At 44.2% G+C, this 26,502-nt stretch overlaps 1 protein-coding gene across 1 annotated transcript in view; it reads left to right on the top strand.

The window, feature by feature from the left end:
• The first annotated feature begins 2,007 nt into the window (after positions 1 to 2,007).
• CBY2 (chibby family member 2) overlaps positions 2,008 to 26,502 on the top strand; it is a 37,361-nt gene continuing 12,866 nt past the window's right edge. The window contains exons 1-2 of the mRNA XM_074535444.1: positions 2,008 to 2,108; positions 2,531 to 2,600. The gene's annotated coding sequence lies outside the window, so the exon portion shown is untranslated. The remainder of the gene's footprint in view (positions 2,109 to 2,530; positions 2,601 to 26,502) is intronic.

The raw sequence follows: 26,502 nt of genomic DNA, 5'->3' as shown, positions 1-26,502 counted from the left end.
CTGGCACACTTGTGCTGGAGGTGCTGCTCACCTCAGGGCATCCTCCCGCCTCAGCAGCTCTCATCCCTCAGCTGCGGCACCATGGCCTGGGTGGTGATGGAGAGCAGCCTCCAGGGGCATGCCACAGCAAAATCAGCTAATCCCTACTCTTTGACAGGGTGGGCTGGGGTCACATTTCCTCAGAGCACTCTTGAGGATGCTCTTGAGCTGCTGGGCTATCAGGTGAGGGGCTTAGCAGTGCCCTGGCTTACCAGGAGGGCACCCTACTTAAGAGGAGGGGAGCAGAGCTCATGACACAGGTCATGCAAGGCACTCATCCTTGAGAAATAAGCTCTGCAGCAGCAGAGGAGAGAATTGCCCTCACAAAGTTAAGGACAGCACAGAGGAGAAGGGTAACAGAATGGACAAGGACACCAGAATGGACAAGGAGTATTGGTGGCAGCTGTGCAGACTCTTCTATGGTCTCACTGCTTTCCTTGCCACAGGACAAAACAAGGTTTTGTCAGTCCTAAAATCACCCTCCTGCTGATCTCAGCTCACACAGCTCTGCAAAGGGCAGTAGGTGGCCTCTATTCTGATGACAACATGGTATCTCTCTGCACACCTGGGCTGGGATCCTACTGGGACACCCCTCTTTTTCCACAGCATTTCCAGCAGCAGCTGAGGCTTCCCATACACCTTTTCACTCTCTCCTGTCACCTGAAGCTGTCAGGTGAAAGAGGTACAAGATCATTCTGAGCCTACAGCACAGAGCTTTGAAGGTGTCCAGACACTACTATCTGTGTAATGTAGGGATAATTTTTTTCACAGTCCCAGTGATATACTAATTTAAAGATACCTGTGGCCTTGGCAAATGAGAAAAACAAACCACAAAAAAATGAAAATAAGATACTGAACAAACTTTGCTCGGGGCTTGACTGTGATCTGATTCAAGGTAAGGAGTGAAGGGTGTTTACAATTTTATTTATTTATTTATATCCATTAGTAATTCAACAAGGTCTTTACACATCACTGATTTCTTATTAGTTACCTATGAATTGTAAAGGGTTCTGGGCAGAGCACACACACAAATTAATGCATCTGTGGATGAAAACCTATGAGGAATAGGGGGATGTTTCCATTGTGTGTTTGCTCTGCCAGCTCTCCTGAAGCAGTAAAATGCCATCATCTCTGCCTTGCACATGAGTAACCCAGTAAAGGACTATGTGCAGGTTAACTGGGGCCAGTATCAAGCCCAAATCTCATGGAAATCCCTGTTCCTGGGGCCAGGCTGTAGGTGGGAGACTTGGGATGCTCCCTGGGTCAAGCTGTTTCTTGCCTGAGAACGAGACGTGCTCAGAGTGAGCAACCTGCCTGCCCAAGGGTGCAGCCTCAGTGATGCGTGGGCAGCTCTCTGTGTGCACCCCAAATCACTGCCAGCCCTCAAGGACAGCTCAGGCCAGCCCTGCAGGGAGCTGACTGCAGGCTGCCCTCTCACAAACCTTCAGATGGGGGAAAAATTTCTTTTTTTTTTTTGCATTCATGTAGTGACTTTAGCCAGGAAACTTTTAAAACTGATTTCCCTTGATTTGCCATCAGAGGTTTTACTTCAGTCCATAACATTTTCAAAATTTGGGGAAGAAATAGAATCTGCAGTCTTTCAGAGTGAAAGTTATTTAGAACAGTTATTTATGTAAGTGTTGGACATTTCAATTTATTAAAAATCTATAGCATATTTACAATTTCTATGAATGTAATTTATAAAATATAATCCAAAAAACACCTTGCAGCGTGTTCCTGTAGCAATGTAACAGCTTTCCCTAAACAGCTGCTTGCATCTGTTTCCCTTGGTGCCAAGGGAAGAAAGGAGTTAAAAAAAATAATTTGGACATTCCTATAAAGATTGCTATTAACGAACTGAGTGCTGTTTAAAGACACTGAAAAAGCATGTGGTCTTTGTTTGCCTCTTGACAATCTATTCAGTTTCTTTTCCTTGCCTTCTCGGCGCAAGGAAGGTGGGCTGTGTCCCTGTGCGCGCGCCGCGCCGCCGGGAGCAGGGAGCCGCGTCTCCAGACCGTGTAAATCCGAGCGCCAGCCGCGGCACCCGGGCTGGGAACGGCAGCGCAGCGGTGAGTTACTGTGCCCGGGGAATCAGACCTGCTGTTCTTCCTCAGCTGGAAGAAAAGCCTGTGAAATAAAAACCACGCATCTCAGTCGATTTGAGAGATGCTGTGTAAGATTTATCTGTCTAGCAAAATAAAATAAAAAAAATTTTAAAACCCCTCTGCAGAGGCTGGCAGCATCCCTTTTAATACAGCTGATGTTGAGGGGCCCAAAGACAATCCCTTGGACAGGCATAACTTGCAGTTTATTAATAGCAAGGGCACAGCAGAGGCTGCCGGGCTGTGAGTGTCTCAGGCACACTGTAAATTTCCAGTTGCTCAGTGTTCCTGCTGCTTGCCTGTGTATGGCATAAATACAGCCTAACGTGACTGAATTGCACAGAAAAATGTTATCAATTACTCTGCTTACCTGCATTCCTTTGGCACAGGTCCTGTGGGCTGAGCTGATGGAGAATATGTCGTTGATGCTGGACAGGAGAGAAAGAGTTTTCTTTAAAAGTAAGAAAAAGATCCTCTTTTTGTATAGAATAGTGGGTTGGTTGGGTTTTTTTCCTGCCTTGAGATTTCTTACCATTTCATTATTTTGTATTTCAGATAAAACCTTCTCACCTTAACGAGGAACATTTTTCCCCACTGGTTTTAATGGCATAATAAATTGAGGGAGAGCAAAGAAAAAGCTCCTGAAAATGAACTATAAAAAAAGTTGCTGGAGACTGAGGGCAGGTTTTGCAGAGGAAGAGGCAAGAGTAGCAAGCTAATTTACTAGGCCTTTCTGTTCAGGTTTCCTCTGTAAACAGCTTGGGTCTCTAAGACTCTTTGGAAGGGCATATTCCCAAGGGTGTTTCACCTTCCCTGTGGCTGCACAGGAGCAGTGGGGTGAAGAGGACTAGGGTGCTCCTCTGTGGGAAGGTCATGACGCTGCAAGAATGAGGGGTGAACCCAAAATGGTGATTTTGGCCCAGCCAGGTGTGGTGCCATGAGGGATTTGCTGCCAGAAACCTTTCTCCTCCAGGTTTGCCTTAACTCAGTGGCCACAGGGTGCACATTTCCCCTTTGTGCTGAGCACAGCAGGCTGGGGGCTGTCACAGCCCACACCCACAGGGTCAGCTGGGCACCTCACCTTGTCTCACGGGCTCTGTCAGGGCACACTGCTGTTGTGCAACCTTCCTCAGTGTCTCCATACCAAGGGTCTTATTTCCAAAAACTCAGAGGGGACAGAGGGAAGAGATTTAGGGCAGGTGTATGCAGAAGGAGGTGGGAGAGAGGAGAGGTGCCTGTGGACACGCAGGGGTCCTGGGAAAGAGAGAGGATGAGGAGGTATTTGGGAAGGGCAGTAGGGTGGCAGATGAGATGGTGGAAAAGAAAATGTGGAAGAGTAAGACACATGGTAAAAATGAGAGGTATAGATAGCTATGACAGGGAGCCAGAAAAAGCATTGAAATGCAGGTTACTGCTCAGATTACATAAGCCACTCTTATGAAAGACAAAAAAGATTGAAAAGCAATCAAAAGAAGCCAAAAAGTGCCCATCTACACACTAGTGTACAAATTCTTGAAGACATATTAAATGTTGACACTGGGTCCCTAATGAGGCATTCCCATATTTGACTTTCCTTGGTAAACCTTACTGTGTCTACATACTATCTCTCTACTGAAACAAACTTCATATATCACCTGAATTTTAATTGTGATATGCAAATCCAAGAAATTACTGCTTAGGATAGCACTGAGAGAGGTTTCTGCATGCCTTTGCTGCCTGTCTTTTGTGGTGGTTTCTGACTCTCAGCCTCTTGCCAGGATAGACTTGTCCTCAAGGATGCAGCTTACATGTATTCCTGATAAGAATACTTGATTTCCACGTGGAAAGCTCTTTAAAACATTAACATTAAGTGTGTGAACAGTTTATTTTTCTAATTCTTAGGAGCTGGCAAATTTGCATTGAGAAAAATGCAAAAGTGAGCAGAAAACTCTTCTGTTGATATCCCCCAAGGAGGACCAACACATGATTCCTTAGGAAATAGGTAACCCTTTCCTTCAAGGAATAGCCAGGTTCTTCCATGCTGGCTCTGCCAGGGGCTCTTCTATAGCAGGCAGAATCCTTGTTCATACTATGTTCCTAGAAGAATTAATGGAAAAAATCCAATCTTTCCTCCAAAATAATTGTTTAGACCTAGGATAATGCCAAGGTGTCCACCTGGACCCCAGTTTGTGATCCAGTCTGTGTTGCAGAAAGGCAGACTCTTCCTGTGTAGGCAACCAGCTGCAGCTCTCCAGGGCTGCTGTGTCCCCTTCCAGTGGCTTTTGATGGAAAAAGCCCCTTGTCCCCTCCTCACCCACTCTCAGGGGCAGCTGTGACCCCATCCTGGCTGGGTTACTTAATGAGCTCTCGAGTGCTATTAAAAGAAGGATATGTATATCTATCTGTATCTATCTACCTGCCTATCCATTTATCTGTCTGTCTGAAGTAAACACAGCTTGGAGAGTCTTATAAGAGAGATAATTGTCTAATATTAGCTTGCTGGCATTTACATGCAATTGAGCAACTCTGATCCAGACAAAATGAAACCAGATGGTTCTATCCCATGAAGACATGCTGACGGAGTTGGGGTTGTTCAGTATGGAAAAGAGTAGGCTCCAGGGACACAACATTAGAGGCCTTTCAGTACTTAAAGGAGGCTTATAACAAAGCAGGAGAATGACTTTTTCAATGGTCAGATACTGACAGGACAAGGGGAATTGGTTTTAAATTGAAAGAGGAGAGACTTATATTAGATGTTAGGAGGAAATTCTTTACTGTGAGGGTGGTGAGACACTGGCACAGGTTGTCCAGAGAAGTTGTTGATGCCCCATCCCTGGAATTGTTCAAGACGGGGTTGGATGGAGCTCTGAGCAACCTGGTCAAGTGGAAGGTGTCCCTGCCCATGGCAGAGGGGTTGGAATGAGATGATCTTTAAGGCTCCTTCCAACCCAAACCATTCTATGATGTATCATTCTATGATTCTATGATATGCAGAGAGCAACTTAGGAAAGCTCCAGAGCAGCTGACTTCTTCTCTCTTCTTCCCTGTAACAGATTGCTCAAAAATACCTGTCAATATCTTTTCCTTCTTCAGAGATCTTTCAGGAAACTCAATTGCAATTTTTGCTTGTTTAGCAGGAAGAAAAAAGGAGGTTTCTTCAGGCTCCACATCACAGACAAAACCTCTGTTGGTTCTCCTAGTTGTCTCTTTGTAGAAAAGAGCAAGATTACTCTGCTCAATATAATCCTGCATTCTCTGCATTTTGAAGACTTCTTTAGAAGCCACATGTTCTTCTTCCAGCCTTTTCAAATTTTCCACTGTGAGAGCAGAACTGGGATATGATGACCAAATCCAAAGGGGAAATGTTTTTGGTTGGAACTCGTTACTGCAAGACCCTGACAGCTTGTGTCCATTAAACATATCTGCAATGCATTAAGGAGATGAGAATCTTTAGCAACAGGCAAAGTCAATTCATCATTCTTGCAACAAAGAAAGAAAGAAAAGAGAAATCCCATTAGTCATTTACTCCTGATGGGCATATTGATTGATGTAGTTAAAATGTTCACACTAAGATAACCTTATTAGATTGAAAATCACTTTCTTTTCAAGAGGATCTACTAGGCACCAATTCAACAAAGCACTTAAACAAATACCTGATATTGAGGGCATGCTCAGGTCCTATTGGTGGGATTTTCTTAAATTGTTCCCACCTAACACTTCAGACCAAAACTTAAGATAGCTACAAAGGATGACATAATGCCTCTCTGTTTCAGATATGCCCAAAATTGAGCAACCAAACATCTCATATCATAACACATTACTCTCTTCCCCACTAAGGCTGTACTAAAGATTGCATCAGTGATTTCATTATTAACCCAGTTTGCTTTGACTGTAAAATGCTGTACAGCTGAAACTTACTGTGTGCAGGCTGGGATAGAGTGCACTTTATATCATTACTAGTATTCAGACAAATTATTTTGGACAGTTTTTGCTACACACTGATGGAGAAAAAAAATAAAAATGTACAGTGGAATCTATTGAATCTGTTTAATTGGATCTGCTGGTGGCCATCCAACCATGCCAATTAAATAAAGACAAACAAAAGCAGCTCTCAGAGGACCTGCAGTGAATAAACCCAGGGTAAATACCGCATGGTTTTTCTTATTGCATTATTCTGTATAGTTGTGTGCCTGAAACATAAACTAGCCATAAAAAGCAACTCACCCTCCTGTTTGCAATATCTGCTTAATTGTGTCTGCATCTTCCGTTCTCCCACTCAATCTGTTTAATGTCAAAAGATAAAGGAGGGAAAAATAATAAGGTTAGTTGGCAGAACTAGTGCTTCACAGCCTCCTCTTTTCTGGCCTGCCCCTCCCAGTCAATTCCCATCAGGCATGATGCTCCTCTGCTCTGTCTGACTGCAGACTGAGATGGCTGTTTCCAGGCGTTTCATCAGTGCAGAAGTCCCAAAATGTTCCATTGCCCTCGGCAGAGGGGTCTCTGCCAGCACTGTGGGAGCCCACAGACACTCAGGCACTGCAGGTGCCTTGGGATGGCTCAGTGGGCTGGGCTTCCCCAGTGGAACAATGCCTGAGAAGGCAGCAGGTAAGGGCTGAGCAGGACCAAGGGCGCAGCAGTGCCCAAGGTGACAACGCTGCCCAGGCGAGGTCCCAGCCAGGGCTGTTTCTGAGGTGCTCTGGCAGTGATCCTCTGTTACCATTTCTTTCATTCTGAAGACTGTAAATTGGTAACCCTGGTGTTTAGCATGTTGGAATCCACAAGGCTAAACTGGTTTACTTGTGCGATACAAGTGCCTGACACAATGAGCTTGAGTGCTACAGAGAAGCACATGTATGGGGTATCAGCAATTTCACCTTTGTCAATCAAGCTTGTACAATATCTCATTAAAAGAAATCACTGAGTTGGTTGGTCGGGCAAAAGCCATATTTCCTAACTCTGTGTTGAATTCTCATTAAGGATGATCTTTAATTCTCCTCTGATCCTTCTCTTGGGAAAATTTTCTTTTCAGTTTTCTGGAACTTTCCTTCTGATCCAGGTAATGGTGAAAACCGATTGCAAACAACCCAGAAAGACCCTCAAAGGTTTCTCTTACTGCTCTTTGTTCTAGATTAGCTGGCAACTCCTGATTGTGAAGAACCCAGCTTTACACTGCATCTTTCATTGCTGGGACGCAAAGCATCTTAGTATCATGTAGTCTGATTATGCCTAATTTTAATCTCTTTAGGGAGCTAGTTTTGGGAAAGTCTGTAATTTCTGCCTTTCATGAACAATTCTGCCATTTCTCCAGTAACAGATTTTTAAGATCCCTTTGCTTCTTAATCATACTTTAAGACAACTCTGTGTATTAGGTCTGCTGATCTTTGTACTGCTGTCACTCTACTTTCCCTGTGGAGTTTTTGTGGTCACAGAGCTGTGGAGCAAGCAGGGCTGGAAGGTGTCTCTGGAGGCCACCAGGGCCCAGGACCCTCCTCACAGCACGTCTACTAGATCAGAATCCTTGAGTTTTTGCCTAGGCAAATTTTAAGTATTTCCAAAAGCTAAGATTCTAAAACCTTTCCAACTCCAACATTAACCACCTTTATGCTGAAAATAATTTTGCTAATATTTAATTGGAATTTCCCATACTCCAGTATGTGTCTGTTGTCCCTTATCCCACCAAAGTGCAGCTCTGAGAAGTCTGTTTTGTCCTCACCCTCTCATTTAGCAGCTTCAGGCAGCAATGAGAGGCACTTGAGTGTTTTCTCCTCCAAGCTGAACAGACCCATTCCTCTCACCCTCCTCTTGTGCACATGAGCTCCAGACTCTACACATCTTGGTGACATTTTGCTCCAGTACGTTGTCTCTCACCCTGGGGAGCCCCAGACAAGAGGCAGCATTCCAGATGTGCCTCCCCACTGCCAAGCAGAGGGTAATAATTGTGTTTCTCCACCTTGTGCTTGGAAGTCACATTTAATCCGGCTGTTTTGACTGTGCCTTCCCTCGGCTCAGGACCACCTGTGTCCCTGCTGCAATGCCTTGTGATTGCCATTGGCCTGGCATTGCAGTGCATGGATCTGGGCAAGCTCAGAGTCTCCTCTGGGCCAAGCTGGTGGCACTTTCACAATGTCTGAGTGGCAAGGGCTGTCCTGGCCTCGTGTCTGTGCACAGTGTTTCTTTCACCCATGTGTGTCCCTGCACACCACCATCGCTTCACACTGACTGCTCTCCTTGAACTCTTCCTCTTTGTGAATGTTTTAAAGGATGTTTTATAATGTGTTATTTGTTAGGCTTTTAAAATATTTTCTCTTGCAACCTTGAAAGTGGGGAATTGAAATAAATAAAAGCACAACTGAGCTGAGCCTTTCTGAAACCCAGTGGCAGAGCACAAGCCATGAACCTGAGGGTTTAGCTCCCTGCCTGGCCCCATGCAGCAGCAGCAGCAGCAGCAGTGCCCAAGGGCAGGATCACATCCTTCATATACAGCTTGTTTATGTTGCCTTGCCACCCTTCCTATCCTGACTTTCTCCAAAACAAAAGAGAAAAATCACCTAGTACAAGAAGTGTGGAGAACTCCACTTCCAGTGGTGGAAAAATGTTTTGAATGGAGTATCCCATTCTCTCTGCATCACTCCACGCAAAAACATATCCCTGACCCCATGGGATTCATAGATCAGGAGGGTAAAGCCCTCAGGACAGACAATTTCTATCTCTGTTCTTGTACTGTACCTGCCAGACTGAGGTTTCACGCCCATCAGGACAGTCCCACTGAATAATCTGAATTTCAGCAGCTTTTAGAGTACCCTCTCTTGGCACTTGGCACAGCAAAGCTGCACAACTCCCAGATCAGCAGCTTCCACACAGTTTGAAGGAATGCAGCACTAGAGTGTTCATGTTGAACTTTTCAAAGAAACTGAAGAGGATCAAATGAAGTATTTTATTGAATTCTAAATATGGAGTGGGGGTTTTTTTTGTTTGCATGCTTCTTTTCATCAGAAGAAATGTTAGAAACAAAAAGCCCATAGCAAATTAGAGGGATGGAACGCCACAATTCGAAAGTGCCAAAATTAAATATTCCTGCTTTGGAAGTTTGCCTCACCCTCTCCATCATGAGCCATTCTGGGATTTTGATATCAAACTGTCGCATTTTTCATTTGACCTGATGCATATTTTGCTACAAAGTCCAATTTTTTTGCAAAATGCAAATAGAACATTTTACTAATCTGGCCAGATAGGATTGGCATACAAAGAAGAGTGCTCTTGGTTTTGTAAGCTCATAGTTCATGGGGACTGGCATTAAATAGAAGAATCAGTTACATCAAAAAGGCAGGCTTAAAAATCTCATTGATGATAAGCTGCCCACTGCAATGTCACAGGAAATTGTCACTAAGTATTCACAAATACATCTGCAGCACTGCAACACATCTTCTCCAAAGCCATATCTGTCCCTGACATCAGAGTTTGTCATAAAAAACAAGAGAATTCAAAGCAACATTTACTGGCTATTTCCTCTGTGAAGCTTCACTTTCTCTATAGCTCTTCTGTTCTCGTAATAATATGCTGAAATCTAGGCAGAATATTTGAATCTTAGAGAAACAAAACACAGCTGAAGTAGCTGGAAGGCGAAGGGCTCGGAGGCAATTTCCTCTGATTCATCAGCAGACAAAGGCAGAGCGATGGCTGTGTTTGCGCTAATAACAGTGGAATTGCCTCCCTGGCGCCGCTGCCCCGGTATTTCTTTAGCTCTTGCTGTCATGCTCATCTCACAGCCCCCCACTCCTGCGCTCTCAGACACAGCCCGGCTGGATATGCCCAGGGGAGGCCAGAGCAGCACTCCCGCCATCTCCATCCTGTAGCACCTCCCTGAGCAAGGTGAGGCCGCAAGCTGAGCTGCCCAGCCTCACCTGGGTATTCCCACCACAACCACCAGCCTCTCCACCAAAGCCTTGTTTTCCTTACTCTGAGCTCTCCCATCATCCCCCATTAAGAATCAAGCTGACTTGACCCTTTCTGTGACCACATCCCTTGGGTTGGGATCCCCCACTGAGGGCAAGGATGGCCAGGAAAACGTTGTCAAGCTCTTTGACTGACAGCACCTGGTGAGATCCCAGTATCCCAGGCAGCTCTACAGGGTCCTGCAAAAGAGACAACGCCTTCCCTGTTGGATCATGTCGGGGAAACTGGTTTTATTTGCACATCTGTAACTCCCCAGGCAGAGGCAGAAGACAGAGAGTGCAATGCCACCAAATGAGAATTAAACTCTGTGTCATACTGCAAAATGTCAACTAAATTAATTCCTACTGTAAGACCCCTGCACATATCCCAGAAGGTAGAGGAGTGCTGTGTACACAAGACTAGAGAGATCCATAGGCAGACATTGCAGTGGAATTTCTGCACCCCAGCAGGTCTGGAGAGAATACTGTGTAAATCAGAGCTTAGTCAGCCTCTGCTTTCCATTGCAATCTTCAAGATATTTGTGCTGGTAGAGGGAATCTTTCCCTCTAAGCAATTCCTGCTGGATCCTATGGGATTTGTAATCCCCTAGTTTACAGCTCACTGCAATGAATGGCACCTGACAGTGCCTTGACCTTGTTTAGATGCGGCATTCTGGCAGGGCTTCCCAATGCAACAGCTGATGTCAGGAGCTGTCAGACCCACAGCTCAGCAGGGACTGGGGTCTCCCCTAAAGCATCACTGCCATCTCCCCATTTTGCTGGGGCAGAGGCACCTGCTGGCACCACAGGTGCTGTGGTGCTCAGAGCTACAGCCCAATACACCCACCAAGGGCAGGTTGGGGTGGTGGACTCTACCTTTCCTGAAGTGCCAGAGAGGCAGATATGTTTGTGTATGCATACATATGGGTGTGCAAATATTTACACACTCAAGGAGAGTGGTGTGCACATTATACACACAGTACTGTTGTTACTATTGCACACATTATGTACACTCAAATACATAACATAAAACAGTAGAATATAAATATCTCTAAAAAAACTCAGCACATTTATGTACTTTAAATGCCAAACAAGCCTATTGAAAGCAAGAAGGTTGTTTCATCTATTTCTGCCATTGCAGCTGTGTCCAGAGTAGGTCTCCAAATTCTGAGTTATAACCACAACTCTTGTAGAGAAAACAATCTCATAAAATAACTCTGTTTCTGTACTTTGCACTTTGAAAGATGTTTGGAAAGCAATTGGTCACTGTAAATCACACAGAAGGTTCTAGAGTGGTCTCCTGTTGTGCAGCTCTTGTGCCTGTTGCATCCTGCCAGTCCTGTAAGCACTGGCAGGCCAGCAATACTCATCTCAGCAGTGTCTTTCCATTTGGAGGAGTGCATCCAAAAGCCTGGGTCTCACCACAGAAGTCACATTGGCTCCAGCTGAGTGGATGATTGTCTCTCTGTAACATGCAGTGGCCATTAGTAGGCTTATAGAAATGTATGGCAAATATGTGATGATCTGGGCCACAGAGAAGTCACTCAGCCTCAAGGTTTCAAAGATCATGCTAGTTCTGCAGGTGCAGGGATGAGAACCATCTGCCTCTGCTTGCAACCAGTAACAACCACAGTTAGGGATGGAACCCATTTATTCTGGTAAGTCAGAAAAAATTACATATGTAACATGTAAGCATCAACAGCTTAAGAGGGCTATGCAGAATCAGTCTACCAACCCCCGCTTCTGGAATTTAAAACCTGGCTTTGGCAGATGCCATTGCCTGGGATGCAGAGCAGTCAGGACACACAGCTGAGGAGTAAGAGTCCATGAATGCTCTTCAGAAAGCCTGGCACTTCAGGAGCACAGCAATCACACTGCACAGCAAAGCAAAGCAGCTCCAGCCATAAATCATGGTTGTTAGTGTGTGTACTGGGACTTGTGGTGTGAGACAAGGAGTGATCTGAAGTTGGACTGTCTGAGAGCACAGAAATCTCCGATTAACTGCCAGTGGTTCTGTCTCTTTCATGCTCTGGAAGAGTAAAGAGCTCGTCTGACAGCAGCACCAGGGATTTATTGGGTTTGGCTCTGGGTAACACAGAGCTGAAGTTATTGCTGGCTGTGGTTTTGATTTCTAACACTGCAGCAAACTGCGGGTAGAAACATTTTTCCTCATATTGGCTCAAAGGACCTGATCCCCGCAGAGGACTTTTGGCAGAACAGTCCCTCCTGCTTCATGTCCTGCAGCACAAAAGGGGAGCCCCAGCTCCACTGCCTTTTGTCCTGCCCTCTGCAGCAGCCAAATACTTTAGTGGAGATGAGAAGGAGCATTTGTAAGAGGTGGCAAATAATTCATAAGTAATCCGGGCCCCTAAACGTAGAACTAAAAGTCATAGTTACAATGCACCCAGTCAAACAACAGTGGCGTAATTTGCAGTGATACCAAGTAACTACAACTGCTGTAGGTTTAGAGCAGAAAAAAAATCACAGTCATACAGAGCCGGTTGTATTGAGAGAGAACTGAGAAGCTCTCTGGTGTCTCCTCCTTACCCTGATGGAATAAACTATCCTTACGCTATTCAACAGAGCCTCTTATTTATGCTGCACATCCAGATACCTTAATGTTATATTAAGTCAAAGGTAAAAATACATGTACTCAAAGGACTGTCTTGTATTAAAACTACAAGTTCTGAAGTAGAAATTTATGGTGAAGAAAACAAAGAGATAAAGGAATGTAAATATTGTTTCTGAAGAGAACTTGGAGAATGAGAAAGACGCCAAGGGACAATGCTGTCAGCACTGACCCTGCTGAGGCACAGTCCTACCAGATGAGGTAAAAATCTCTTGCCTGTGCCCTGTTCATAGGCACCTTGGCAAGAAGCTACCTGCCAGGATATGTTGTCTCCACGTGCCATTTCTAGGGTCTGAGGCAGTATCTGCAGCCAGAGAGGAATGAGAAGAGGGTGCACTGACTCCAGCTCTCACAAGGATTGGCTCAACGTATATTTGAGAATGTTTTTCTTAATTTTCCCTTTCTATTTTTAATTTTTACTAAGGTGTGCTATAGTGTGGTCTGGCTAATTGTTTCTCCTACATCTCAGGCAAGTCTGATCTCAGGGATGCTTGGGAGTCCGAGGGAGGAGGTTGACTCTGTATCCCTCCACATCCCATTACCCACTCTTCTGTCTCTATCCCTGCCTGCTGCAGGGAAGTAATGGCCCTTGGGACATTCTGCATCTTTCTCCTCCTCCTTCCTTCCTTCCTAACTCCTGTTACAGGATGTTTTTTTTTTTCCATCAGGGGTTTTCGTCTCCCGCATGAAAGGGAAACCAGGAAAGAAGAACAGCAAATTTGGGTTCAACAATGATACATGGGGGATAAATGGTAAAACAGCATCTGACAGCCACAAAACAAGTTTTGTCCCCATCAAACTCTGCACAGGTGTCACAGAACAGGCATACCTCTCTGGGCAGGAATATCCAGGAGACTTGTTGCCACAAGGACCAGGCAGAGATCTGTTTGCTGGCAGGTGCCTGGGGCACCCTCTTTGTCCTCAGTGTCCCTGGGTGTTGTTGGGACTCTTCTTCTCACTGTTTTGCTGGGCTGTTGGACCCCACCCCTGCACGTTCCGTTGGGGATTCACTGGGGTTCTGTCTGGGTTCTGTTGGGATTCTATGGGGATTCTGTTGCCATAGTTCTCACATTGCCACGCCACATTTCTCAGTCAAGGATGTGAGGAGAGCCTGGGTGTCTCATCATCTAAGTCATGGTGGACAGGTTCCACCCAAGTGTTCCTTGCTGTTCTTTTTCACTGTGTGCTGCATCATGAGCCTTCTCTAGCACGAGCTGCCCCCATGGGCCACAGCACACCAACATCAACATCCTCATCCCACCCATCTGCCAGTGCTGGGGCATGGAGTGTGTCAGTAACCCCTGCTGTCCTCAGAAGGGCTCTCTAGCTCATTGAGTTTCAGTCTTTTTTGTATGTGCCTTGCTTTTCTACCATCCAGACGTGAAAAAATGTTGCTGCTTCTTCTGGCAGCTGAGTGTCTGAGCTGAAAGGTCTTGGGGAAGTTGCAAAGGCTAATGACTTGGGCAAAAACTGCTTCTATAATTCTCTCAGAGATTTCCTGAAAGGAAAGGAAAGCCAGGTTTGAAGGGAATGTTTGCTTGAGTCCAGCTGTGAGATGTACTGGTGCTGTCAGGAAGTTGTGGCTCCATCTCTGCTTCCCCCAGCTGTGCTTTACCCTCTGCAGTCAGTTCCTTTAAGTCCCTCCATCAGACCCTGTGGGGTATTTTCCACTCTGGTGACTATGTTCATTGTGGACCCAGGGGTTGGTCTCACAAGACTCAGAGAGAGGAATTTTCCTTGAGCTCAGCAGTGTTTTGGTGCTTTAAAAAGTGTTTTAAGGGAACAAATTAAAATGGGTGAAACCAAAAACCACATGACCCGGTCAGTGGTCCCGCAGCTGGGCTGCCTGCTGAGCCCTCTGCTTTCTGTGTCCTTTAGCTCAACACCACAGCCCCATTTTCCTCTTCATGGGACAAGCCATAAAAATTGAGCCAAAATGCCAGTGAGTTTGATGTGTGGTTGTAGAAGTAACAATTGATCTGGTGAGACTGGAGGAGTGTTCCTCCTCCTGGACCCTGCTGCAAGGGGTGGAGAGAAAACACGAGATGATGGTCAGAGATGATGTCTGGGGCCAGGGGCAGTGCTCACCTCCTACTCAGACAGTTGTGATATCAACTTTCACCTTGTGTCCCCAATATTTCCTTAAGGGCATGGAAGTTTCTTATGCATGTCACACATGGGCTGGGGCACAGATTCCCACTGCAAAACAAGGAGTGGTTTTGTGGAGGCAGGGAACATTCCCTAATATACAGTTATTTAAATCAAAATCGTTTATTTTACAGAACATACCTCTAATACTCTATAGATTTTATAATTTAATTTAATTTCTCACCAGGAAAAAGTCAATTCCTGCATGGCAGGGAAGCCAGAGTTAAGAATACTTTAGTCTGCTCAGCAAAGAGGGACCTTTTTTTAATCCAAAGGCCCTCTGTTAGCTCTTGCCCATTTAGTGTAAAAACAGGATTTACTACACGTACAACTTAATCCCTTTTTTATATTTGCATAGGGATCCCGCAGCAAATGTATGAACAGTTTTTGAGATAAGAGAGGGAAGGCCTTGGGAGTCAAAATCATTGTTTTTGCATGAAGTATTTAATGCTAAACATAAATATTGAGAGGACTGAATTCCTGTGCACTTGCAGACTTCACTCTTGTGCTCTGGAGGATTTTCACTTTATAACCAATTATTAAGAGCCTGGTTGTAAGTGAATGTAGGAAAAATACGGGAAGTCTTTACAGATGCTTATGGGTCTTCATTTTCCTGTTGAAAGGAGACACAAAACTGAAGCAAAGGTGGTGTACTTCTCATCTCCCTCAAAGAGTGTGGCTAAGGAGGGAATGTGCCAGGCAGCAGAAATCAAGCCCTAGGGAAGGGACTTTCTCCAGTGGTGACCTCGAAGGGGATTGAAGCTGGAGCTCCTGCGGCGCACGTTCATCAACTCCGCTCATTGTAATTCACATGATTTACGTCCTCAGAATCATGATTAGGTGGTGAAAAAAAATGATCTACATGCAGGGTTGACTTTAGAAAGTGACATTCTTTGTCCAAATCCAATCAAGCTCCACAGCATGCAGTCCTTTGGATTTAGCATTAATTTTAATATGTGTGTCCCTGAAAATAACGCTCCTGGCTTTGGAAACCTCAGAGATGAAGAGACTCTCGGGCAAGTACTGGGCAGAAAATTATGTCTGAGAGCTGTCATTGCTTTCTCCAAAGGCAGTTTTGCTGGAGTGAAGAATGGGATGCTCTTGCATTAAATTAATTTTTTAAATGTAGTCAGAGACAACTTGGTGGAGAAATTTACTTCTCCACATATTAAATGGGGTCCAGAGGAACTCCACCAGAATGGTTTGTGGAGTTGCTGTGATCTCAACAGTGCAATGCAGTGAGCAGCAGACTTTTGCCTTACTGTAGGCAGCATAATCAGTACTGTAAGCAGCATAATCAGATTAAATTTTGCTCTTTTGCTTCTAATGGCTGTGATAAGACTGGCAAAATGTCTCTACCTTTGGATGTAAAATCCCTCATGCATTTGATGTTGTTGTGACTAACAGGCCAAGGTTTTACACTGAAGCCTCCTTGTTGCTGCCTCTCAAAGCTTTCCAAGATAGTCAAGTAACAGTCTGATTTTTGCTTGCTGACATGCTTGGGATCCTCTTTTCAAGTCAAAGAACAGAAACCACCAAACTGCATGGGCAAAATAAAAAACAGGGTAAAATAGGAGGGTAAATCCCTAGGCAGCATCTCTCCATGATGCCTTTCTACATCATCTTGCTGTATCAAACTTCAAAAGCAAATCTTGCCTAATGAGCAGGAACAATCTGTGGTCAGTCATCCAGGCAAATGGCTCATGGGTACAGGGGAAGAGGAAATCAGAAGAAATCTGTTTTTTCTTAACTACTGGAGTCTGAGAAAATGAGCTTGCACCCAAAACTTGTGCGGGTTCAATCAGACAGGCAAATGAGCAAGAACATTTTTATTAACATGCTACATACCTAATAACATTTTTGAAACCATTAGCCAGCCACACTACACCAGTGACAGCTTTCCTATGCTCTTGAGTTGTTCTCCCATCCTCCAATTTTTCTCCTATGAACAGAAAGCTGTAGTGCTGATTGCAAAGGACAGATACCTAATTACAGGGCTTGTTATTAGCAGAGTCTGGGAAATCAGAAGTCTGCAGTTCATATGATGTAGAGAATGATGAAGCATCTCAAATCACTAATGTGATTCAAAGTAGGGTCTCAGAATCTGCACATTTATTTTCCCCATTAAATCTGTGGGAAAGCCTATTTTGCAGCAAGATTTGGAAGGCTTTCCCGTTCCTTTTCTTGACTTTTGCCAAGAGTGAATTTTGAACATTTTTCTGACATCTTTATCCCATCAGTCTGTCAGTCAGTCTCACAGTGTCCTTCATGCAAACCTGTTACGGCACTCTATAATTTAGTGTTTAATAAATGTCTTGGAGGAAAACAATGTTTGACAACACCTCAAAGACTTAAAATCCTGCTGGATGCAAGCTACTGGGGCACGCTGTCTCTTTGCTTCCCTTGGAGCACATTCCTGGCTGATCACAGCCCTGCAGGCTCCTTGTCCTCAGGTGTGGCTGGTGGGGAATGATCTTGGGAAAGGATGGGAGTGGAGCCATTTCCAGCTGGCACACACCTCTGTCCCTGCTAAGAGTCTGCTTTATGGTCACACTCAAACCAGATATAGTGTTTAAATTAAAATGGAGAGAGAGACAGAAAAAAAAGAAAGCATTCAACAGTAAAGATGTGAAGTGAGGGAAAACAGGCATTTCTTACTGTGTTACTGAAGGTTTTGTATAAATAACAAGCCATTAAACTTTATGACCAAGTTCTTGGAGTAATACTGTTTGGTTGTTTTTATGCTGCAGTAGCCTCCACCAGTTTTGAACTGTTTCTGAATCCTCTCCCCTCCAGCATTTTTGTTCCTTCCCCCTGCCCAGTTTTGTGAGATATTTGGTCCTTCGAATAAATCACACCTCTTCATTTTTCATGGGCTGCTGTCAAGTCCAGTGTCTGTCTCTTAAAGGTGGTCCATCAGGTGGAGCTGATCTCATTTGGTGATGGTGTAGAGCACATCTGAGCTTATATCTTTCAGTGCATGTTGCAAGAAATTTCCTGTGCTGGTACTCACTAAGTTAGTGAGTGTTGTGTCTTCATGGCTTGAAATACTTGACTCCAAAATCCCTGTTTTGTTACATGTGGTATACATGGAGACAAAACTTGGTATTTCTTCATGATTTTCATCTGGCAGAAAAATATAGAAGAAAGGGTCATTTCTAATTCTAGGGTACTAAATTTTCACAAGAAAATATATAGATCCTCCAACCCTTCTTCCTTCTCACACGCTCTTTTGGGACTAATATCTTAGACTAGTTCTAAACTTTGAACAAACCCCAGAGGAGACACAGCTTGTAATCAACAGCCAGACATAGAGTCGTTAAGTACGAAAGCAAAAAAAAAAAAAAAAAAAAAAAGAAAATATGGAGAAAAAAGAATAACAGTACATTTTTGAAATTGGATGAAAGGAACTAGATAGTGATGTGCAAGAGCATGAAGGAATACCAGAGCAATTTAATTTAGAAGGATGTGGTAGCTGAACCTACCTAAATATTGCAAATCTTGGTCCTTGTAAGTTTTGGCGAAAACCCAGGGCTAATGATATAAAGAGTTTACCAGAAGAATTGAATAGGGGAAGAAAGCTGTGAGTAGAGAGGGAGAGAGAACTATAGAATTATGTTTCAAGGATTCTGGTTCTCTTTGATATAATATGTCAGAAGCTAGAAATACCCAGTCATGGGCTGTAAACAGCTTTGACAATCTGATTGATGTGTGCATTAACTGAATTCATGACATAAAATATATGAGCCTTCAAGTGCTTATTTTTCCCCATGAAAATGATTACCACGAGCACTTTGCACTGTGACATGTAGGTGAACTTGCATCCGTGATTTCTCAGTTACAAAAGATGTCAGTATAAGGAAGAGCTGCTATCTCTATCATTTATTTTAAATGGTTTTGCAAATGACAAGGCATTTAAAAGAACTATCTTTTTAATAAACTTCCTGCTCCAACCATATTTTAGTTCTTTTGTTAACCATATCTGCTTTCCTTTGCTTAGGAAGTTTTGCAGTGATTCTCTTGTTTGAGGAAAAAAAAAAGTTGTGGGATGTCACTTCTCAGGTATTGATGTTTCATACACATAATATGGAAGGAATGCTGCTTCAGATTTCTGGGAGTGCCTGTACCTCCATTTCTATGTTCTCCTCAGGAAGAACTCAAGTATCCCACAGAATGATAGCAGCTTCACTTGGCATTACCATTCACCTGAATCCCAGAAGCAGTTTCTTTAGCAGGGCTCCCAGGAGATCTGCAGCTCAGCCCTTGCCATCACCCAGGTGTGGCTGTGCATTGGTGGCAGCTGTGCATCAAGGATGATGTGTTTCAACAACAAGGCAAGAAATTTCTGATCTTGTTTGCTCAAGTGTGTTTATTGCATCAAAATTTTTGCCTTTAAACAGTACTGCCTGGGACTTCCCCAAAAGAGGAAATATGGGGGATATGTGTAGATGTAAATGGAGATGGCTGGCTACGGTTTCTTAGGGCTCTGTGTTTGGTGGGGTGGAGCTGATGCAAGGAGAAGGAAAAAACAAAGACAAACAATTAGGCAGATGTCTCATTATTTGCAAGAGATAATCCACTGTCATCAGAAAGAAAGTAACTTCTCTGAGGGGTGGGAAGGAAATTTGACCTCTATAAAGATCCACAACCCAGTAATAAAAAACCTAAAAACCTTTTTTTTTTAAACTTTATTTTTAGCAAGCTTTATGACCATAGAAGGCGAGAAGTTAGCAAGGCTGAACCCAGTCAATGAGATTGCAGAGTACAGCAGATAATGGTATCTTTGATCAACCAGGCAAAGCAGATAAAGATGCACTGCAAAAACTGGCCTGTGAGTCACAGAAATATCTCTTTTTTCTGTCATTCAGCAATTCTCGAGATGAGACTTGGAGAAATTAATCAGCATGGAGGTGGAAGGTGAGGGAGATATGGGCTGATGGCATGTACCCTGTCTGTAAGATGATGGCAGGCTTTGGCTTAGTTATTTCAGATGAGGCTTCCCAGGTCACTGGTTAGTGCCCCTTTCTGCCTCAAAAAGGTGGTGTTGGGATGCTGTCTTCTTATTAGTGTCAGGTAGAAATCTTTGCTAGAAATAGAAGGACTGTCTCCAGGTACCTTGTTAGATATAGAAGATGTGACAATCCCAGCAGCAAATAATACAAAGCATTTCATGGCTCTGGAAAGGCTTGAATGTCTCATAAAAGGAGGGCTGACAGAGATTCAGCAGCCAGAACAACTGCACTTTTCTGTGCAGCTCAAACTTGTGAATAAACCTAAACATGCAATCAGGCACACTTTTAGAAGAGCAATCGTGCAGTTTTCTACAAGCTACTAATGGCAACATGGCTTTACACAGAAACAAGTTGCACATTGCTGTCTTTCTGTTGCACACTAGTTGCACATTGCTGTCTTTCTGTTCTGAATACAGGAATACAGGAATGAGTGTCCTTGGCATTTGTCCATTCAGCAATGATACTTGGTCTGTGATCACCTGCTATGCACCGACAAGCAAAACCAGTAAATCATATTCCTGACATCCTGTCTGTGCAGAAAGTGACTTTGGTAAGATAGGAAGGGTAACACAAGCACAATGTGTAACCTCAGTTTTTGTGTTATGCAAAACAGCACTTCAGTTAATGGGCTGCTGCCACATACTGTATGTTTATGTTGTACAGACAGCTCAGATGGATTATGGTCTCTGCAAAAACGCTCAGGTTAAATACCATGTAAAATATTTTAATGGGCATCGTGTATATCTGCCACTTCATCCCTGCATACAGGTGGAAAGGGAAGAGCTGTTCTTTCCCTAAGCAGAACAGGTTTAGCTTTGCTTCTTGTACAGCCAACTCTGCTCAGACCAGGAGCGCTCAGACCTGGTGGTGTCTGCTTGCACAGGGCTGGCAGCTCAGGCACAGAACACGAAATGGGCTGTAAGAGACACCTTGCAGGAGAGACAGTGACCTTCACACTGTAAATCAGACACAAATCTTGTGTATATGTGAGTGACCTCATTGGACACCACATGAGAAACCTTGCAGAAGGAGTGGCTGCACTGCTTGAGTGCACTGGGGAGGGGCTGGTCCTAAAAGGACCCTGGAGGAGAATCAAGAGTCAAGGGAAAGCTGGTGGGACCCAGCTGCTGTGCAGTGGCACAGCCACAGTGCCTTACACCTGACTGCAGAGGAAGGGTCACCTTCACCTTCGTCCTTCCCATCAGCATCTGACTGGAGCTCACATTTAGCAGTGCAGAACATGGTTGCAGCTTTTTCTGGGGAGGTTCTCTCTCTGCCCATCTCATCACATGACTTGCCACATCTAAGCCTTTTGCTTGGACTTCTCTTGCTGAATCATTGACATTACCATAATTTGGACATGTTCATGGATTTTGCTTCTTTGCCTAGGAGGGATCTGAGCTTTGACTGAGATATGTGGGTTTTTTTCCCTTCTGGATGGTTAAGAGTGAAAGCTCTATAACAAGTAAGGAACAACAATAGTAATAAAAAGCAGTATAATATTTTTAAAGCCCAATAACTCTGCACTTGCTCCTTCTGGGATACACCTTGCTATGAAGCTTATGTCACTAATGGGACTGCTCATTTCAGTGAGGCAAAGCAGCAGGGACATTATAATTAATAATGCTTAACAGGAAACAAGTTTTTGTGCTTGGGGCAGAAGGGCAAAAACTGTTCTCTATTATTTTTTGAAGAGTTAATTGGTAGTAGGCAAAGATGTGCTGTGTTGAGCCAGCAGGTGCTGCTTTATGACTACATTAATGTTAATGATATCCTCTGGACACATATGAAGACAGGATAACCTATTTCTTTCTCATTGCATTTCTCTGGCTGGATGTGTGTTCTGGTTCCAGCTATTTTTTGAGTGCCACTGCAGTGCACTTTGGACAGACAGTGACCCTAAATTTGCACAGAGGTCTGCAGGCAATTTTGGAAAACCAGGTAACTTTTGTAACCTCCATTCACCTCAGGACAGACATTGCAGGTTTAAAGTTGAGGGAAATGTGTAAAAGGGGCTGCTTCTCCGGCATAAAATCATTCCTAGGGGTTACATAACATTTCTAAAATTGCCTGTTTAATTGTTCCTAGGTGTGCTTAACAATAGTACCTGGGTTCTAACTGTTTATTCTCTTATTTCATTGTTTAAACCTCTCTTCTTCTGGCATACCATTAAAAGAGCACTCTGGCACCAATTTAAACCCTGGGATGAGCAGATGTTAAAATTGTGTTCCTCTAAGCAAAGTGTGCCATGGCCCATCAAAGCATGTTATGTGCTAGAACAGGTAAACCAGTGTTCCACAGAGCTTGAAATGGTCTCGTTTCAGTACCACTCCACATTTAAGTTTAGTTATGAGCCTATATTATCTTTCTTTTAATGTTCTTTTTGCATTTCTAGTTTGGAAAAATTACACTGTCTAGCACTAAGCTTCAGACATCCTTCAAGATATTTATATCTTTCATAAGATGCTTGCTTTGCAGAAGCCCATCAGCTCCAGTAAAAATCTGTGTGCCTTTGTAACAGGCAAAAATGCTGTGGAAGGATAGTCCTGGGAGCTGAGTGCAGAGCTCTTTGCAAAAACCAGGTGACAACATTACCATTTGAGAAACCCACTGGGTAAAGATTGATTCTGAAAGGCAAATCTGATTTTTAATAAGATTACCAGATGAGTCCTGCACCTTGTTAGAAGTCTGCTCCTGCAGGTTTAGTGATAAAGAAACATGGGAGAGCAAATCTTGCATGCCTACAAGGACTGAGAGAGATGTACTTAGCAGTTTGCCCATTGGAACATGGGTACAAGTCTAAGTGAGCTATTTCAAAATAGCTTGGAAGATAACACATGAATAATCAGAAAGGCAGCGAGGGAGAGTCCATATAAAATCTTAGGATGCAGCACTGGTGCCACAATCAGAGGTTCAGCTGCTTAGATCATGGGAGTCTCTTTGAGGAACCTGATCCCTTGGGAGCTGATGGGGTTCATCTGCCAGAGAAAGGCAAGAGCATCTGTGCCCATAGGCTTGCCAGGCTGGTGAAGATGGCTTTAAACTGATGTTGCCAGGGAAGGGAATCCTCAATCCATCCCACTCCTACCAGAGTGATGCCAGTGCCAGCCAGAGATGCTCAGAGCCTGGAGAGGGTCACAGGTCAGCATGAGAGCAGTGTGATTCCAGCCACTCCAGACAGTAAGTAGCTTAATGGGGTGTGGAGTTGTGAGGTTCCCAGGAGGAGATGAGAGATGAGAATTTGACTCCATGTCCTCAGAAGGCTGATTCATTATTTTATGATATTATATTAAAAGAAATGCTAGACTAAAACTATACTAAAGAAAGAGAAAGGATACATCAGAAGGCTAGAAAAGAATGGTAGTGAAAGCTTGTGACTGACTTCTCAGAGTCTGACACAGCTGGATTGGGATTGGTCATTAATTAAAAACAAGTCACATGGAACCAATCAAAGATGCACCTGTTGGTAAATGATCTCCAGACCACGTTCCCAAGCAATCCGATAGTTATTGTTTACATTCTTTTCTGAGGCTTCTCAGCTTCCCAGGAGAAGAAATCCTGGCAAAGGGATTTTTCAGAAAATATCATGGTGACAATGGGGGCCCAGCTTACATGTCTCTATTGAATGCAGGCAGAATGGGGAATAAACCAGAGGAATTAAAGAACTGTGCATGCCTGCAGGGCTGTGATGGGTGAGCTCTGTGACTGGAGAGTTGGAATGAAGGGATACAGGCTCTTTAGGAAGGACAGGGTGTGGAAACCCTGACCCTCCACGTCAATGACCAGCAGGAGTGCATGGAGCTCTGCCTGGGCATGGATCAGGTGCCACCTTGGAGCTCATGGGTTTGGATTAAAGGGAGATCTGGGACAAGTGACATCATAGTAGGGGTCTGCTATGGGCTGCCTGGCCAGGAAGTGGGTTAGTTCCTCTGCAGACAGGTAGGAGTGATCTCAGCTTCACAAGCCCTCATCCTTATAGGGAACTCCAACCACCCTGGTATCTGCTGGGGGAGGAACACAACAGGGCATAAACCATCCAGGACACTCCTGGAATGCCCTGATAATAACTTCCTTCTCCAAGTGATAGGGGAGCCAATGAGGAGAGGTGCTAATGTTGGACCTTGTTTTCACCAGCAAGAGTGTCTGATGCAGAATGTGGAGGTCAAAGGCAGCATTGGCCACTGTGACCACAAAATTATGGGGTTAGAATATTTAGGACACTGAGGAGAGCACACAACAAACTCATCTGGACTTTGGGAAAGCAGACTTAGATCTCTTCAGGGATCTGCTTGGTAGAATTCCCTGGAAGGATGATGGGCCCAGAGAAGCTGGTTAATAATTAAGGATCACCTCCTCCAAGCTCAGGAGTGATGCATCCCTACAAAGAGGAAGTCAAGAAAAAAAGCTGGAAGGACTGTGTGCATGAACAAGGATCTCCTGGACAAACTTAAAAACAAGATCTGGGTTTCCAGGTTCCTTGATAGTTCCTTGGATATTTCACATGGGTTTTGTGATTCTTCATGTAGTGTTGTTTACAGTAAAGAGTATAGAAAGTCCTATTGAAATATTATTTTTAAGGTGATTTCTTCCTCTTCTGTAGAGCTTTTAAAATAAAATGAAATGCTTAGACTCCAGTTGAACAGATCCTTATTAAAGTAGGAGCTGGTCTGATAATGACTTAAATTGGTGCTACGTGGCCATCACATGTTATTTGATAAGCATTCCATTATAATTAAGAAGTGGCTAATAGACAATTAATATACAGGATTACACACTTAGCTAATTAGATGATTTAAATTTTTTTGTTAGATTAAAATGTACAGGATCCCATAAATCACTGTTAGAGATTGCTTAATAAGCCTGAACCCTTAATTTTCTCCCTGTCAATCAGGAATGGAGTCGCTGACTTTTCCTCTCACCCAGAGAATTGTCACATGGAAGAGCTGCTCTGTGCTCAGAACGAGCTGAAATGCCCCCAGCTCCCAAACCCTGCACCTGCAGGACCTCAGAGCTCAGGTGCAGTCAGCAGAGACCTGACCAGAGCAGTGGTGAGGGCTGAGGCATCACTTGGCTGACAGGTCACTGGGGGCTCAGGTCTGCTGTCCTGAACACTGGTGTGTGTTGCTGTTTGGGTTTGTGGCTATCAGGGATCAGGGACAGCGTGTCCAGCTCAGCCTGCTGGCAGCCCTGCCTCTCAGGGGTCCCAGGGAGGCCATGGGGGACACCCCACACCCACAGCTGAGGTGACTGTCCCCTTCCAAATTGTCCCTGTGTACAGGAAGGGCAGAGAGCTCCTCCAGGGGCAATGCCAGCCATGCCCCTCTGCCCTAGAACAGAAACAAATGCACCACTGATAATTTCTGCCAGTATTAACTCAGCAGTGAACAACAGGCTCTTTCAGCAGCATGGAGTGCTCTGTAAATTTTGATCTGTTCACACAGAACTGGGAGAGTGACGTGGTAATTGGGCTGGTTTTTGTTGGCAAGGCTCATAGAGGCACAACACACAGGAGCAACGTTGATAGGAAATGGCTTAGAGTTGACCAAGAGACTGCACATGAGTTTTGATGATTTTCAAAAAAAAATATTCATAGCTAAAGTACAAAGCAAGGAAAGTGAGAATGAGATCAAAGGTGGAACAACACAAAGCCTGACATGTCTGTAAGATGTCACTTACTAGCAATAGTAAAATGTTTTGCTTCACCCTGTAAACCATGTGTGTATTACATTCGGGGCATAAATAAGAGTGGTGTGTAGGGCCTCTTTGCTGTCATGCTTTCATGTTCAAGGCACTTCACAAAGAAGAACTAAATTCTCTTGACAGCTTACATCAGAAAGTCAGCATCCCAAACTCATTGAGAACCTGAGGAAATGATGACTAACCCAATGTCTAAAATACAATTAGAATCAGAGGGAAGATACGAAAGTCGATATTTCCACCTTTCATTTCAGCTCGCAGCTGACCCAGTGCTGACAGGAGAATGCAGGGTTGGTGATTTGCACAACATTGGATGTTGTGAGGGTTACACTGAGGCACACTGGCAGCAGCCCTGTGATCATGTCCCTGGAAGGACAATTAGTCCAAGTAGTTGATGACATAGGTGGGCCACTCAATCCATTTATCTGCCTGAAAAAAAACTTATCTGGACGTTTTCATTACTGACTTTCACACTGCTGACTGTCTCTTCCTGGGCAGAATATAATGCTGAGATATTACCAGACATTTCACTGCCTCAGAAACCGAGAAAACATAATTTTTACTCCCTACCCAGCAATTGAGATCAGGAGATGATTCAAGAGCACTCAGATATGCAAGAGTCTTTTTAGTGACTAGGTGGTATTCACATCTAGGCTTAATGCCCTGGAGAACAGTGGCTGAGTGTGTGGTGAGACCAGCCTGCACTGGCAGGAGCAGAGGCTGGCATTTCAACAGCACAGATGTGCTTGGCATGGCAGAAAGTGGCAGCAGACACTTTTGGTTCTACCAAATAAAGATGTGGGAATATAGCATGCTTTTTACTAAAAACCCCACACACAGATTATTTTCACTTTAGACACTTTACGAAAGCAAAGAGTGGAAAGGGCTGATATTTACTGCTGGTACATACCACTACCTAATAGAAAGGAGGCTGGTATGGTGCCTTCAGGGCCCTTCTTGCAAAA

Source organism: Zonotrichia albicollis, chromosome 2 (assembly GCF_047830755.1).
Source record: "Zonotrichia albicollis isolate bZonAlb1 chromosome 2, bZonAlb1.hap1, whole genome shotgun sequence".
NCBI classification, from domain to species: domain Eukaryota; kingdom Metazoa; phylum Chordata; class Aves; order Passeriformes; family Passerellidae; genus Zonotrichia; species Zonotrichia albicollis.
This window is presented reverse-complemented; position numbering and strand designations above follow the sequence as displayed.